Source organism: Aquarana catesbeiana, linkage group LG09, assembly GCF_042186555.1.
Source record: "Aquarana catesbeiana isolate 2022-GZ linkage group LG09, ASM4218655v1, whole genome shotgun sequence".
Taxonomy (NCBI): domain Eukaryota; kingdom Metazoa; phylum Chordata; class Amphibia; order Anura; family Ranidae; genus Aquarana; species Aquarana catesbeiana.
In genome coordinates, this window is record NC_133332.1 from 164,735,723 (window position 1) to 164,754,389 (window position 18,667).

Consider the following 18,667-nt stretch of genomic DNA (forward strand, 5'->3'; position numbering starts at 1 on the left):
CCTTGGTTAAGAAAGTTTGGAGACCCCTGATCTAGAGGGACTAGAAACTGGAGCTACAGAAAGTGTCTGCATTGGTCATAGGCCAATCAGCTTCCAGCTCTGGAGGTTAAGAATGCATTTTGGGCACCTAGGTGGTCACTATGGGCAGAAACTCTACATTTACTAATGTTTTAAGACAAAAACGACCCATCAGTAAAGGCCAATTGGCACATAGGCAGGTAGCAGACCTAGGTTGTGCATTACACATTAAGGGCTAACATAGTATGAACTCATTGCAGCATTTATGGTTTGATGTATATTGTATATTCTTAAACACATAAACATCTTCAACAGACTCTGCGCTCCTGATTACAAATCATTTTCAAACTGGACAGTTTATTGGCTTGTTGCATAAACACTGAAATGTAATTGTATATGCACATTTGATTTGTGCGATAATGCTATTTATTCTTTAGAGTACCTAAAATTGTATATTTTTCTATTCTTTGGCAGCAAATGGAACATCAAGCAGTCAACTGTCTACCCCTAAATCTAAGCAATCTCCTATCTCCACCCCAACCAGTCCTGGAAGCCTCCGTAAGCACAAGGTATTATGTTTCTTCTCCTACCTCTAATAATTATTTTTAGCATTTTAGTAGTTAATACCATGATAATCTCTACCCAACAAATGTGATTTTTGTTTGAGTAGGAGGACAACATCTCTACCAGTGGTATTCTTGGTACATTAAATACAAAAGATCTATGTAAAATAAAGGTCAACAGGCAGATGAAAATACAGCTTTATTTACATAATTTACAAATCAGTCCATAAACACAAATAATGTCTCTGTGCATTGTGACATATAATATATACTTGGCTTTATCCATCTGGATTTATGTGGTCACAAAAAAATGACCTGGTAACAATTGTGACAGTTAGTGAATCTTTAGGTATTAAAGCCTCAAGACAGATGTAGAAGACAAAAAATAATGCATCTCTCATACTGGGAGAGCAGAAGCAGCACATAGTCAGTCGCACAGTACTTATGTGCTAAGAAACATGCTGAAAGGATGGGGAGGAACAAGACTTGTAAGTTTTATTTAACTACAGCACAGAAAAGTAAGTTCTTCTGCCCTGCCAGACAGGGCCATGTGGCAGAACTGTGTCGTTTCAAAACTGATTTGTCAAAAATAGAAATTGTTTCTCAGGCAAAACAACTCCCTTAAAGTAGGATTTAAGGCTAAATCTAGTTTAAAAAATGCTCCCTCCCCTATCCTAACACCTATGCAGGCTGCAGAGGAGAGGAGCGCTCGACAATGGCTGGTAAAGCCTACAGTGGTGACATCACCCATAGGAACCTATGGCCCATCAGCTGTTGGCTCTACCTCCTCTCTCCTGCAGCCGCCACTGACTAACACAGGGCCAGAACAGGCTGAAAATAGGTAAGTATATATATCTTTCTTACACAGGAGTTTATCCTTGAATTCTACTTTATATGTATTTCATTTGTATTTAGCTGTGTGACTGGAGTTCAGGTTTACTCACAAGATATGCAAAGTCTGAATCTAATGTAGTCTTAACTCTCTTACTGTAGTTTCTGTAAATGTATCATTTATGAAAAATATAATGAAACAAAACCCCTGTGATGGCTGCAAAGGTATCAGGTACATGTAGCTAATGTAACTAAGTATATCCCTATAGATATTTACACAACTATGGCCAGAAAGAAAAATACAGTTTCATGTGGTTGTGTATTTATTTGAAAATACAGTAATTAAATACATTTTTCTATACAACTAACATAAGTACAAATATCTGTCTTTATATCAGCACTATGTTATCCCCTTCACAGCACAATTATCTATGTTGACCCTCAATGTTAAAGCCCCAAAAGATAAACCACATTTATTACTAATTAATATCTGTTTGTAAATCTTAAAAAATAAAATAAAGGAGGAAGTCATCTGTATAAAACCCTTGAACACTATTCCAATGAACACCTCGGTTTAGACTCAACCTCCATTGACATGTAAACTTATTTATCAATCAAATATATCACTAGGCTGTGAAAAAACTTTTAACTTTAACATTAATACAAAAACCCAAACAACTACACATAACATACAAGAACACTATACTAAAACCATAATCACTTTAGTACAATAGTACATAAATGCCCTCCTCTCTTTCCCTATAGATCCAAATATACCTCAATAATATTATTGTATTGTAAATTTGTATTTGTAAATTTCAACAATAAGGTGAACCCCATAAATCAGACAGCCAATTAAGTGTTTGGTTCTTCAATTGACATACTGGAAAGTAGCCTTTATGCAGCAGAACACACTTATAGGTACATGTATATCCATGAGCAACAGGACTCCAGAAAATGTAGAAAGTTCCACAGGATTTTAGTTTCAGATATAAAAGCTCCAAACAAAACACTGGTGGTGCCTAGTAGAATTATATAGGGCACAATGGTCCAGAGGAGATTATAATATACACGAATAGCACTTTTCTCAATAGTAGTAACCTATAATTTTGCTTTGAGAAATATTTAACAAGTAGAGTGCTCCTGGTACCTCCTTTTGCACGCAATGAAGGCCACCCAATGGGCATATGGAACCTATGGAGCTAACAGGTTAAGGAACCTCAGAATCTAAAGTTCAAAATTCCAAACTGACAAGACCGGATAGACCACCCATTGTTCTTCATAATATATCGATGAGCTCAAAGTAAATTTCAAACTGTATATTGCATACTTCTGACTGGTTTCGCCAGATCAAACTGGCTGCTTTAGAAGCAAAAGAAACTTTCAACAGCAGCACTTTGGGAGAGGGAGGGAAAACATTGGTAGCTAATCCAGCCCTGCTGCATGTTTTTGAACTGACATGTACAGGGGAAGCAGAAATTATGAGGACTTATCAGTGTGTAGGTTTTCCATAACTGTCTAATCAGCAGGTGGTGAACAAGAAGGTATCCCACTACTTTTCTTAACTCTATCAGAGAATGGGGAAACATCTTCCTGGCCATGCTGCCAGGACAAGGTGTATAAGGTATACGAACCACACAAGCGATTGGACAACATACAATATTCTTTGCCCATCAAGTCAAAACTTACTGAAGAATCCTGTGAGGCCTGTCAGCAGATCTGGGTGGCATAATAGCATGCTAAAGACGCATATATGCTCCTTAGGGTCTGTACAGTATACAGTACCAAACCTGTCATTTTTTCAAGTATGTCAATATATTCATGTTAAAGTATAACTAAAGGCAAACCTTTTTTTTTTCTTAGTTTTGGATAGAGTTCCTGTCGTAAGGGGTCAACTCTCTCTGTACTGTATCTATGGAGAAGCAGTATTGTCACCGTAGTACAGGAAGTATGTCAGTACTACAAAACACCTCCTTCTCTTCTTGTCTCCATCACAGTTGGAGGTTGTAGTTCTAACACACTGATAGCAATGACAGTAAAGAAAGGACTCCCTGAAGTCGCACATCTGTGTTGTCGCTATGCTGGCTGTATGAATGGCAACCTCAACCTGGACTCCGACCGATTTTACAATCAGAATTTACAATCCTTTAAAGTTCACATAGTTGGAATGGCTGATAGCCTGGCTCATGGTGATGACCGCTTCTCCCTTCTATGCAGAAGGGAGGTCTATTGGATCTTTAGACTGGATACTCGTATCCCCAAAAACCTAAACCATGAGTGAGATATTACTCATTACTATGAATAATTAATACTTATCATTGTCTTCATTTCTACATAGACTCTCATTAGATATATTTAGACCTGCTCTACTCGCAATCATTCTATTCCATCTTTGAGTGTTTCATTCCTCTTTGGAGATTCCACATAATTTTCATTATTGGAATGATAATTAATGTTTTTAAATTTTTTCTTCCCTAGTTCTCCCTCCCTGAACCCAATAAAAATGTATACTTTATTATTTTTTATCATATTAAAACATATGATAAAATAATAAAGTATACATTTTTATTGAATTCAGGGAGGGTGAACTAGTTTTTTTGCATCTTGATCATTCAATTTTGTTTTAATTCCAGCTCAGGATCAGTATTTTTTACTTTATCATTATAATTTCTTGCATTTTCATTCTTTGAAATTCACAGCCTCAGAAGGTTAAATCATCCCACATCTTTAAATTACAATCTAACATTTTTTTCAGTAATTTTTATATACTCTTTCACCATACACACCTGCTAATTCTTTGCACATTTGAATGACGGCCAATGATGCATAAATACTCCCCCACATGCCTGGGATCTTCATCCCCATGACTAAGCTCCTAGGGGTGAAGTGAAATGCATTGGGCACGTGGCCTGGTCAGAGTCCAGGCTGAGATTGCCATTCAAATACCCAGCAGTGATTGTAGGAGCTGGGGCGAGCTCCCTCCCGTGTCAGCACTTCTAGTGGCGGATGCTTGAGATACATACCCCATTCCAGTAAGCTTGAGCGGCACACAAAGCAGTCCAGGGTCACACTGATAGCAATGTTTGAGGTAAAACTAGAGATTGTACAGGCCAGAATATAGAGATATAACAAAACACTTTTCATAGAATATTTAACGGACCAAAGAGGAGCATATAAGGGAAGTTTATTGTTAGGGATTACATATACTTTAATGTATAAAATAAAATGTATAGTTATTAAAACAGAAACAAACCTGTACTTTTAGTTAACACATTTTCTATTTGTTACTTTTAACAGGATCTGTACCTACCCCTGTCTTTGGATGACTCTGACTCCCTTGGAGACTCCATGTAAAGAATAACAGTGAATTGTGTCCGCAATGTGTAGAATCACACAGCAGAAAAGAAAAGCAGACCGACACACTGGTGCTTTTTAAAGAATCCAATTACAGCTTTCATTTTTCTTTTTCCTGTGATTAATAGTTTGTGTCATAAATTTTATGTGACCCAGGCTGATGGGGATAAGCAACTGTTATAGTGATGAAGCAGGCTTCATAATTGTATACTGTATGCCATTTAGGAGTTGTACTTAGAACCAAACATGTTTCTATGAGCTGTAGATGTTGTCAGAAAACTGACCCTATCAACAGTCATTGGGTGTTGCCTTGTTATCAAGGGTGGTAAGAATCATGACACATGTTGGGGAAATAAGTAATGTCTAGTGTATATTGCTGATAATGTTTTGTCTGATTTATATTGCTATCCAAAACTATTCTATTTGGAAATGATGATGATACCTGACATTATTCAACTTTGTTTCTTCAGTATCACCGTCAAAATTTAGGGTCAGACACACTTATAAAGTTTCTCAAATCCTCATTTAAGGTTTTCTCAGTTTAAACCTCTACTACTATTGCTTTCAACTAAATTGTCTTTTGAAGCTGATGCAAGTTGATTCTTTACAATAGGATTGTGGGAGCACACAATGGAAACTGCTCTTTATCTCACCACTTATTGATTGGTTGCTGTCTCTGTTAATTTTCAGTTTGAGACAATCAATCATAAAACAACAAGGAGAGGTCCCGTTAGTTGCACTATAAAAATGGTTGGTATAGGACAAACTGCATCTGTTTCCAGATGGAAGCAAAAAAAATCTTTAGCTTGACAGTTAAATCCTTTATTGCACAGAGTAGTAATTTAGTGTGTAGTGATTATAACACTTGTCTATTTATATAAGACTTGAACCCCTTTTGTTGCCATGGATAACTATTGATATTTATTTATTTTTTTGTCTTTTTTTTTTTTATTGTATAGAAAGGATAAGTTATAGTAGCACTCACCTGTTTTACACAACTTTGATCATTAGTTATTATTCTTTACCATATTGACCCATTTGATAAGTCACACTAAATAATGGAGAGACTTATCAATGCAATTGAGGGAGAGGTCAAATGCTCTTTGATAATTGAGATTCCAGGTGGCTTTCTTATTTCCTTATCACCATCCCAGTCTCATTCCTTTTTTATGCCTATACCACCATCACAAGTTATTATAAAAAAAATTCAAGAAAGAAAGGTTTCTCCCAGTTTAGCACCAGATGGTTGGAATACTAGCAAAATGGGAAGAAAACCTGAGCGTTAAAAATCATTTGTTAAATAGAGAAAACTGTTTCAGTGATTCATATACCTTTCCATTTCATCTGAAATTACTGATACTGCGAGGAATACAGGAACACACTACTGATCAGCCAAAACACAATTATGCCCAAACACTAAAGAAATAACATTAAAACTACACTCTAGATTTACAGTTTATGCTCTGTATTCAGATCTGCTTGTTATAGGGTCATCATGTTGTCTATGCAAAGTTTATCTGAATCTTGGTGAAACTGTAAATGCAAAGGCATGGGTAAAACACTAGAAAACACAGCAATCATGAGCAATAACTATGCGGTTATGAATGTGCAGAAACAATGCCATTTTCTACTTCCCTTAAAGCATTTTCATGCAATCCAACATTTTTTTCTCAATGTATACATTCATTTTTCAAGAAGCAGTTTCCAAAAATGTAGTGGACACGTCCATGTAAAATTGAAGAACAATATATTAATTTTAAAGCATCATCATTATTGTGTTTCCTTGTGTCAGGCCTAGAATACATGGTTACAGCGATAATGACAATCCAATATCCAACATGTACAACATCCTCACTTCAACTGGTCTACAGAATTCCCTAATTCAAGCTATATTTTTCACTGATATGCCACAGTTGTCAGTTGCATCAGCTACTTTATTGCCCTATAGATAGGCGGTTTGCTTGGCACTCATCTTTGACAGACAAACAAAATATTTGAAAATGGTTGATATCAAAATACTGCATACCATAGGCAGTTGTCAAGGGAGAGACTAGCCAAGAGATTAATACGCAAACTCTTCCATGGAGATCAATGACTTTAATTATGCCTGATTATTCTGATAATTTAGATAATTAAATACATATAAAATGTTGCCATTGTATAAGGAAAAACTAAACAATGAACATTTAATGCTAGATTCTGATTCCCTTAACTCTTTGTTGATAATTTTAATTTGATAACTTTATTGATCAGCTGCATTCATTAATTTTATATAAATACATTGGCTTTAAAATTCTTAATTATTCACATAATAGAAGCTAAATACATTTGTGTGGCACATCTGGTGACTCTCAAGAAAACCTGCCATTGGTTAGTGATGACATGTGCTAAGCTCTATATCAGTGATGATTGGATGTTTATGCAAGTGCCTTATTGCTATAATAATCATCTTCAAGCAGGGTACATGCAGGAGACCACAAGTGAGTATTTCAAAAAAAGATAAAAAATAAATATTACATTTAAAAAGGAATTTCAAATACTTTAGGCATAAATACATGGAAATGGTAGCAAAAACTTATAGAGATTTGTGCTAGTGCATTCTGTATTTTTGGGAATACGGTCATTCAGAGTACTAACTGAAATCCTCAAAATTGGTAGAGTAATTTCATATTTGAACAAAAAAGTGTTTGCAGAAAACACAAAGGACTACTTAACACATGACCAGTAAAGAAATTATGTTTACTGCATTCACAACAGTAATCATGTCTAAAGGGACAGTGGACCCAACTTAAGACCCCTTGGTGCTAAAAACAGTGTTGCCGTCAGCTTACCATCTCCTAGATTGGCACCTTGGCTCCTCTTCTTCGCATATGTCATTCATTAACCAGATACTCTTGCGCTACTCTGGGAAAAATGCATCTGAAAATGTATTTCTCTTATAAGAACTTCTTTTGAATTTACCAAACTAATCCCTTTTAACAGCTTCCCCTTAAAACCAAAAATACTGATATTTCGTTCAAAATTTTACAAAGTTATTTATGGGTGCTCAAATATATTAAACATCTCTGACATCTACCTTTCCAATGATTGTAGCTTACTGGTTAGACATACAACTGATTACCATTCCACTGTTGGCAAACAATCCCTTCAAGCCCCAAGCTAAATTGTATACATAAACCTGTTACATAAACACAAAAACAAGAGTCAATGCAAAATGAACAGGCCTGCTAACCGGTGCTTTCTTAATAAATGTCCCTAAATAACTCTATACTCTATCAGGTATGGGAAAAGTTGCACACATAAACCATACATTTCACTGAACATACAATATATCTGCCTCTATAAAATGCTACCAGCTTTGTAATGCTGGCCATGCATGCATTGATCAGGTTATTCAATGGAACTATAATAGAACTATTAATAATTTGATCGGTTCTAGCAATTGTTGAATTTTGTTTATTGATTATTGCTCTTCACTGCCATTTCATTAACTGTCAAAGAACTAAAAAGAGACTGTATGGGTCGAACATTTAAATGATTTATAAGTTGATCATGGGGTGTATAGAGCATTCAATCAATTCTGAAACAATGACTTGCTTTACTAAATAAACTATTTACATTGATAGTGATTGATGTAAGAAAATGTTTAGTTTGTGCTGCATCAATCATTTCTCATATTGAACAACTTTGATACGACCAGATCGTATGGCTGTTTGCGTGATCAGTACGTATATGGCCAGCATTATAATCAGTTCTGAAAACACAGATTCTTTGTTTTCAGCTATCAAACAGGATTTTACCTGTAAACCAGGATGCATTTTTGTAATCTTTTGTTTTTACTGTCCTTTATCTACTTTTTATAAACCACTCCATTTCAGTTAATTCAACACTTCTCTGGAATCATGCATTTTCTCAAATGTATTTGAAAAGATCATTCAGGTCCCTATTTACCATTTGAAAGGAATTATTTTTAAGTGTTTTTATACTTTTTGTAAAAACAAAGATTCTGTTCTCAGCACAAGAACAATTTTGCTGTATCAATGTAGATTACAGAGATTCATTTTATTACTGAACTTTTCTATTGTCATTTAGGTACTATTTTCTGTCTGGTTTGTTGTAACAACAATATATAATAATACAATGACGTGATGCTTACTAAAAAAAGTGCTAAGTAGACTATAATGTGAGATTTATCAAATTATTGTATACATATCAAATCAGTCCACTGACCATAATAAACGACAGTGTACTGTTTCAACAAAATGTAATATATGATTGGTTGGATCCACCAGGAGAACTGGTTTGGTCAGTTGATTTTTATGTCTGTACAGTTAGGTATTATTCACACAGGGCGTTTGTCCAGCTCTCCTAGACACCTTTCCTCCTGGCAGTGGCATTTTGGCAGAAAAAACACTTGATGCTTGTAATTGCATGTAATACATTTAGGCACTTTTTGGAGTGTCAGGTGTTTGGACATCAATTAATTTCATTGGCAGGATTAATAATTTATTTTGGCCATGATAGGCTCATTTAGCACTTGAGAGATTGAGAGATTCCTATCATTGACACACATTTACATGTATCAAGTGTTTTTCTCTGCCAAAACACCACTGTTCCTGGGCATTCTGGCAGTTGGTATTTTCTGCCTCTAAATTCCTCTAAAGACCTAAGTGTGCAGGGACAGATAGACTAACATGCAGGGGTCTTTAGAGGCAGAAAACAAAACACTAGTCGCCCCTAGGAGCAGCGTTAAAAACATCCATTGTGTATGAGGCCTAAAAATGATATATAAGTACATATTCTCATAGTAACCACCAATATCTGCTAGCACAATACATGGTTAAAAAGGTATGGGAGCCTTTGCCACAAAGGCAAATGTAAGAAGTCCATGCAATTCATTATCTACTGAAGCTGCAGTGTGTTAAAAATACATTTTCAGAATAAAACTAATTTAGTAAACCAGCAGGAAATAAAAACAAATATATTGAACAATTACAAAATAGCTTGGGGTCTTGCCAATAATGATCAATAAAATTACCTTTGAGGAGTAATTTATGTAAACCAATGAATCTGACATCCCATGTTTGGGGAAAAGTAAACCACAAGATTTGCTAGCAGTGTTTTAGTTGGAAGGGATACAATGTTGTTTTCTAATGCAGTTTAGAAAGGAAAAGCATCTTATTGGCTGCTTTGAGCAACACTCCATCCTTATAAACCAGACTTTCTCTTATAAAATTAGAAGAGCTAGAAGAATTTTGTTCTTAGATGCTAAGTTTAGAGACTAATAACTCAACAGCATGCAGTATGTAATTTTGTGTCTCTGCAGAGATAAAGCAAATGTACATTTTGTACACAGTGAGGCTGCTTTTCTAAAACTGGAGAGTGCAAAATCTGATGCAGCTCTGCATAGAAACCAATCAGCTTCCAGATATTTCTTTGGTCAAAGCTTAACTAAACCAGCTGAAGTTAGAAGCTGATTGGCTACCTTGCACAGCTGCACCAGATTTTGCACTCTCCAGTTTTAGTTACTAAACCCAATGTTTATTTTTCTTTTCTCTTCACGATCAGGTTTAACATTATTGTCCCTCTGGCTTATCCCCAGAAGCTGGTTGCTCTTCAAAACTTTAGGATTTACAGATGTATTTCGTGTAAGCTTATCCAACTCAGATATTTTTTACTTTAACCTGTGTATATAGGGTCAGTGAAAAAATGGAGTGCTATTGAGCATGCATTCATATAATAGCATAAACCCGATCATGCATTCATATTATACAACAGCTCCAAAGCGTTAATATTCATGTTTTATTAAAAATAGTTGTTGACCTTACAACTGAACTATCCAGTCATCCTCCTAAAGTATAAACCAGGCCAACAGATTGCTGTTTTGTAAAGCACATTTTGACATGACTTCATTGTTAAATGTAAGAGCTTATTTGCTGTTGAAACAGTAGTGAACACATTCCTACCATCCATTGTATTACTATAATAATGCTCCATGTGCGAGCCCACACCATGAACTAATTATAGTCTGGCCAAAGCATTCCAACTTGCTGCAGTACATAATTTGGATGGTGGCAAGGAATACAATGTACATGTCCATACCAAACAATAAGCATGGATTCTTGAGTTGTACACTTTTTTATTGTCCATATTGGTTTTACACCTTTGTCATAGAACTACTTAAAAACTGTATATTAAGAAGAAACCCAGATTTTTAGAGATCCTCATCCTAGCTTTCCTAGACCTATGGTGCTCACAGGAACATCATCATAGACAGGTTGAATGAGACCTTATTTGTTCATAATGTTCCCTTGTGCAAGGCAGAAATCGTTTTTGATAATTATTATTTAGTCATCCTAACCTGGATAGTCAACATTTAGGATGGTAGAGATTGTCTTTCAGTGACTGTATGTGTCCACATATGCAATTATATGGTGGCTTCTATTACTGTCTGTACTATCCTAATATCTGCAGTACCAAATAGAAAGAGTCCAGACTTCTGTATCTGTGATTTAAATATGGCAAAATATAACAAGGATTGGCTATCAAACGATGCTTAAAAAATACACTAAATTAGGGCCCTTTTGAACTTCCTGTGCCATTATGATTACACTGTGTAATAAAAGTAGCTGACCATAATTGTATTAGGTTATGTTTTCTAAAGATGTAACTGCTGCTTACCACTGTCCTCTTTCAAAAACAATATATCATTTACTATTATGTTTGTTTTCCCCACCATCAAGTAGGTTACACAACAATCAGGAAGCTGGTTTCTGTTAGCTGATTGATTGGTGCACAAATGAAAGTCTAATGTACTTATCTAATTATTTAAGGAATGGCTAAGACCACTATCTTCAGTGCTGACAGTCATCAAACCAGTTATAGATCTGTTATGGGTAGATGTATTTTTTTGTACATGTATTTTTTTTAGCCTACAGCACCTGATATTCCTAGGTGGTCCCCCATCCAGGTACTCACCAGGCCCAGCCCTGCTTAGCCTCCAAGGTCAGATGAGATTGGGCGTGTTCAGGGTGATGTGGCTGTAGGCCAATTTGTACATGTATTTACCTTTTTCTTTTTCACATTTAATATGCCTGAGCTTGTATATAAGCATATAACTCTCTTTGAAATTAGATTCTTACTCATCTATTACTATATGTAGCATCTCATCTTACTAACCCCCAACACCACCACCATCAGCTCCATGGCAATCAAATACTTTTTCTTATTTTTTTATTTATGAAACCGAAAGGGAGAGGCTTTGGACTGAACTAATACAATGTAATTTGATGTTTTTATGCTTCATAGCTCCATAGAAAACTCCAAGAGGAATATTTTATTTAAAAAAAAAAAACAATGGACAAGTGCAAATGTTCCCCATAACAATTAGTCAGCATATTTTTATGTAGTGCAGGCTACAGAATGAAAGCAAGCATCTGCCATGCGACAGATGAAACCTTTGCATGTCACTTTAGTTGTTCCTGAAAATACTAACATTATATCAAGCTAAATTTTGAACTTCTAGTATCCCTACTGCCCCAAGTTTTTTGTATTTGCTTCAAATCCTAAGTGTATTACAGCCTGATATATCTAGTAATTAAATCCCACATACGGGGTTGTCTTTTTGAGAAGCACATAACCACTTTAAAGTAGACTCTTCTGAAGAGTGTGTTGTGATAGTTACATGATTTGTGTCTGTAGTGAGGCATTTGCAGTCATGTCATAGGTGCTGCTAATATCCCGTGTGTTTTAGATTAGATTATTGTTGTAACATTTATTACATTGATGCAGCGAATGTCCCAGATAACTTTGACAGGAAGTGTAGTTGCTAAGGAAAAATGTGTGTTTAATGATAAAGCACCAGCAATTGTGATGTCAGAATTCATTTTTTGGCCATTTTGATTTTCAAGAATTGTCTTATTTCTAAGAAATCACCTTTACAGGTTTGCATTGTGTCAAAATTACCATGTCCTGTGTTTTCTACCAGAATGTTACGGGGATACGTTGCACTGTTAACTATCTTAAAGTATGTCACTAATATGGTGACACAAAAAGTTGAATGTAAGCACTAGAAAACCTGCCACTTGGGAGCAGGTGATATTTGATGTATTAAAGCAGACTAAGAACTCCCATCATGTATGTTCAGAAGGGTGGGGCTTCCCAAAGCTTTAAAAACATTGTCTTCAACCCTTAGTAAATCTTCACAACAGTCAAATACAATGAAAGACGCAGAGTTAATTTTTGTAAAAAAGATATATCAGGGTTTTTTTTAATTATATGGCAAACATTTGATGATATTCTAGAAATTAGACAGTTTCTACCTGTTTGCTGAAAGCTTGCTGCGAACGTCAACAAACATAGCTGAAAATTATAGAGCTCCCAAGCAAGTGGTTGGGAACTACTGCCCTAGAGAGTGATGAGGACATATGTCAGCCATCTGAGAATTTGAGGTGATTGATTTTATAGCCTTGAGGGCACCCAACTTTGGGAGAAATAATTTGCCCAAGTGTTAATCCATATGCCATTCCTTCTTTAATATTAATAATCTGCATATATGCAGAACAATCTTTTTCATATGAGATGTATTGAGGTAACTATGGTAATATGCAAAGATATTACAAAATGGTTCTGTGCTGAAGGCAGCTTTTATATTTACATCACCGAGTACTGCCATTATTCTTGGGTTTGGAAGTAGGACTTTTCTTATTTTTTTTTAACTTATGTATAAAGACTGTTTTTAGAAGAAACATTTTTATACTGCAGTTTTAATATTTACGTTTGATAATGTAATGTTCAGCTGAATCTGACTCTTTTTTCAGGGCAGTTTTTGTTTGTGTGTTTGCAGGGATAAATAAGGATAAATAAAAGAGAAGGGGCTGGGGGGGGGGGGGGTAGTTAGTGTGATACTAGGACTTTGGGAATATTTAAGCTGCGTATTTATGAGGTAGTGAATGTGTCTTTTATCAAACATTCATTGCTGGTAAATTAATCACAGTTCTTTAACACACCTGCAGTGATTGTTTGGTAAATGTTAGATTCACTTCTTTATAGATATGCCTCCTATGAAAAAACATAGGATGTCATGTACAATTTTTTAGCATGTTTGCTTTCCACCAAATATAAATCCCCCAAACTTAATTCTGTTTTGCAAACTGTTCACTAAACAGTTGTTTCAGTGCTTAAAAAGAAATTCCGCTTTTTTTAATAATAATGGACTGTAGCATTCTGTGCAGCAGCACAGAGCAGAGTCTATCCCACCAGCATTCTTTTAAATTGTGCAATCTTACAGCTAACAAAAAATAGAATTACTTACTCTGTAATACCCTTACTGTGTAGTTTTTCTACTTGGGACAATTATGCATTCCCTTTTTACACTAAAGTAAATTATTCTTAAAAAGAATACAAAACTAGTTAGAAATGTAGCATTTTAGTAAGCCAGTGAGGAATTATATTGTTCTTGAGTCTTCAGATTCTGCAAAAATGATATTGCTACCAAACATTCAAGAATAAAATAAAGCCATTTTGAAGTCCATTAACATTTTATGCATAAATAATTGTGCCATATTTTGTATGTGAACCCCAATCCTGAATTAAGAGTTCTGGATGTTTGAGAACATTTTATTTTGAATTTCCCATACTAATGGTCACAGATTAATATTACCAATCTGGACACTGAAACTATATTTGAATCCTAAAACCTACTGTAGTATTTCTTAAATGTTTAGGTATTTCATATGTAGTGGGCACTGATTCAAATATGAAAAGAGCTGGTGAATTTCAGATGAGGGGTTGAGCCAAACTGTTCTCAATGTATCATGATGTAATATAGCGCAGCTTGAAGCCAATGATTTCTTGCTAAATGTATACAGCACATGCATGGTATTTGATAATTACGTCTCAGTCCTGGTGCGTTTTTATTTTTCTAGTTATTTTTTGGCGGTTTTTGCCCCTTATGCTGCTAGATGGAATCCCATACACACTGCAGAGCAATGACCTTGGGCTCCATATGGAAGCAGGGGGTTAAAATAACATTTGTTTGCCATCTAAACTGTACAGCAAAGCTTTTTATCGATGTTTAAAAAGAAAGAAATTAGGAATAGCTGTAGTTAGGATTCAAGTACTTAGTCGATTAGTGGGTGTAACTTTATAGAAGTGTAGCGTATTCTTTAACAAGACTTATGGGGTGCATGCATGAAAATGTGCAGTGCATTTCTTCATACTACTGGTAACAAATAGGGTTTTCTCACTTGACTATTTCATGATTGTCTTTCAGATGAGTTGGATTATTATAAAAGCATTGCTTGGTACTGTATGTAGTCTTAGCCAGTTGGAATAGACAGTTGGTTTTTATTCTAGGATTTTATTCTTGGGACAGATACTTGGGTTATGGTGGATATTACGATAATGGATAATGTGAATGTAAAAAGAAAAAAAAGATTTTTCTGATTGTAAGACAAGAATCGTTTGTTGAAGTATAAAGTTTGTACCAAGCCACAGCCTCAAGTTAGGGTATGTACAGATGTGCTCTTTGAATATTTAGGATATATTCATTCACTGCCTGTTAAATGGATTTCAACTGAAAGTGTAAATTAAGTTCCTCTAAGCGCTATGTAGCAAGAATCAGCATTAGACATGAGAATACCTACTAGAAGGAACATGACCTACAGCCTGGCATTGAGCATTATCATGAGACTTACTAGGTATATTTTACAGCTTAATTAAACTCTGTAAATGAAAGTTCATAGAATAAGTACTACAGACAAAGATATGTGTGTGTATATACTCTTAAATACAGCTGTCTGAGGCTTGAAAAAACATTTATCCAATCTTACTTACAAAACTTATTTCATGATCCAATGACATATACAAGAAAATACAGATTCATTAAATAAGGGAAATTTAATCTAAAGATCATTTCGTTGTTTGAGGGAGACCATTACACTAATGAAATCTTTATTTGGTGCAAGGGCTGATCTGTTTAGTGAACATGAACTCTGTATTCCAAAAATTATTCAGAATATGAGTTGTAGAAATATTATTTTCTTACAGCTGTCAACACAGTGATGTGCTTATTATGATTTGACTAAATGTAACACATTAAAGCAATTTGATTTAATTTGAAATAAACTGTCCCTCTTATTATCTAACAAAGTTACAGACAGAGGTGCATGTATTTATATTATAAATATAGAACAGTGACATTTTTAACAGTTAATATTTTATCTATGGTGCATGCAGGTGGCATCATATTGTCTGATGCAGGTGTGCTCAACTATTTGTATGTTGAAATACCAGGAGTGACATTTTTATCAATTCATCACTCCAAACATGAGAATATGTGGTCCTCCATTTATTATTATAACTTAAAATAATGTGTAAACCCCCAAAATTGAATGTGGGGCTGAGGCCCATTGGGTGTACACCTTAAGGCTGTTGTGTTCAGTGGATTTAGATGTTATTAGTACCTATAAACCAGGGTCACTGCCAAATAGTGGGAAACCCAGCACTGCGTATATTCACAATAACATTGCAAGTCTACGGTAATACAATGGCTCTTTTACCCATATGTGCTTCTGTATGCATCTTAGGGATTTACCACTCCAAACAAGGCCCCAAGCTAGTGACAGACACAGAGTTCAAACCAAAATAAAGGTGCACAAACACACTGGGATGTCAAGGAAATGTGCTGCTTCAGTTGGTCTAGCACCTAACAAAGGCCTAGACTTATTTAAGAAGACACTGCAAAGTGAAACAATGATGTGCATTACAGTGACCCATGGCAACCAGCAAAAAATAAAGGTATAACAGTGCTAGAAGGATTTTAATGAACTACAATGGGTAATGACACTTTGCTTGTTTTTTTTCTTTTTTTCGCTCTTAAGGTTTATTGCTTGCCAGCAACCAACAAAGTGAATTTAAAGTGATTGTAAACCCTTATTTTTTATAATAACAAGCATGCTTTACTTACCTACTCTGTGTAATGATTTTGCACAGAGCAGCACATATCTTCTTCTTCCCGGGTCTCTCACACAAAATCCTGGCTCCTTCCCCCTGCTGAGTGCCCACTATAGCAAGCCACTTACTATGGGGTCCCATGTGAAGCCCCCCCCCAGAGCTGGCTTTGCGGGTCCATAGTCAAACAAAGTGCAGCTTGGCCCCACCCTCTGTTCCCTTCTCACTGGCTGAGATTGACAGAGATAGATGCCAATGCTCCCTCTGCTGTCTCTGAGTCTCTGAGCCCATAAGGAGGGAGAGAGCAACTGCTCTTGTACATATCACTAGATCGAGATTGGGCTCAGGTATATATAAAGGGGGGATGGGGGGGAGCTGCACCTTACTGCAGATAATGCATCAAGGTAATAAAAAACTTTCAGCCTTTAGAACCACTTTAACTGTAGTTTTGAAATGCACAGATTTTAGATGACATAGACATTTGTCAAGGGCATGTGGCATCTCTTAACACTGCCAACAGAAGCAGATTTTAGCTTCTCAAATGAGCATGACATCAGCATATATGGGTGTTCAGTGGCGTCGCTAGGGGGTGGCTTTTGGGTCTATAGCCCCGAATCTGGGGCCCACAGCCCCGAGTCTCTGCAGGGGTCCCCAAGGGGAGGGAAGGCTCTCTGGGGACCCTGATGTAAGTGGGGGGCTCTCTAAAGGGACCCTGATGCAAGGGGAGGCTCTCTGGGGACCCTGATTTTAAGTGGGAGGCTCTCTGTTGACCCTGATTTGAAGGGGGAGGCTCTCTGAGGACCCTGATTTAAGGGAGAGGCTCTCTGGGGACCCTAATGTAAGGGGGGCTCTCTGGGAACCTTGATGTAAGTGGGGGGCTCTCTGGGGATCCTGATGCAAGGGGGAGGCTCTCTGGGGACTCTGATGTAGGGGGGCTCTCTGGGCATATATATACACACACACACACACACACACACACACGTATATTACTATATATACATGTGTATGCCCACCCAAGCGTAAGACTTTCTTTACTACACTGCTATGGGCTCTAGCCCCAGATCTTTTGTACACCTAGCCACGCCCCTGTGGGTGTTGTTTGGACATAAGAACCAAATCCGTTGATTAAATAGGTATTGAATATTTAGATAAAAATGTTTGAGGACTGCACAGGATTTCTTTTATCTTGCAGCAACAAGCCATATATTACTGTTTTTATCCTACAAAGCACAAAGGGCTTCATGCTTAAAAATATCTAGGGGTAGACTGGTATTTTTTTTTTGCAAATAGCAGACATCTATTCCTATACTGCATTGGAAGCATAAAAGAATATAATTGGTTGTAGGGACAACAGGAACTATTTTTCCTGCAGAAATTTTTTTTACATAAAGCCCAATAATTTAAACTTAGTTGCTGCAGGATGTAACGTATCTATTTATTAACATGTTATTGAATATCCTTTTGTATTTGGCAAAAGTGGTGTTTTTATTAAAAAAAAATAACAATGTGTACTGTTTTACATACTAATCTTGTTAAAATAAAACCAAATTTCACCTCTGTACTAATAAATCTTTGTATGGATTTCTTAGACATAACAATTTTCAGACCCTAACCTATGCACCTTTGTAATGTTTCTGCCCTCACTGCTACCTAATGGAACGTTTCATATTATATAACACTATTCAGCAGAAAATGTTCTCCTTTTATAGTTTTTTTTTTTTTTATATGAGCCTTTTTTTCTCATTGCCATGTAAATTTTGAATATGTGTGTAAACTCATTTACAAAAAAATAAATAAAATTTGCTTTAAGATGTTTCTTGTTTTATGTTCTGTTGCATTAGGCAATGCAAGTTAATTAGCACTATTTTATCTTTTGGTTCCACCAGAATCAACCAGCATTTATTTTGTACCAGAAGTATGTAATCAGAAAGTTCCCAATACCACTACAA

The 18,667-nt window shown here is 35.9% G+C and overlaps 1 non-coding gene across 1 annotated transcript; it reads right to left on the reverse strand.

The window, feature by feature from the left end:
* Window positions 1-11,695: 11,695 nt before the first annotated feature.
* Window positions 11,696-11,814, reverse strand: LOC141109047 (5S ribosomal RNA). The gene has a single exon (XR_012236135.1). It is a non-coding gene; the product is annotated as a 5S ribosomal RNA (ribosomal RNA).
* Between the last annotated feature and the right edge of the window lie 6,853 nt (window positions 11,815-18,667).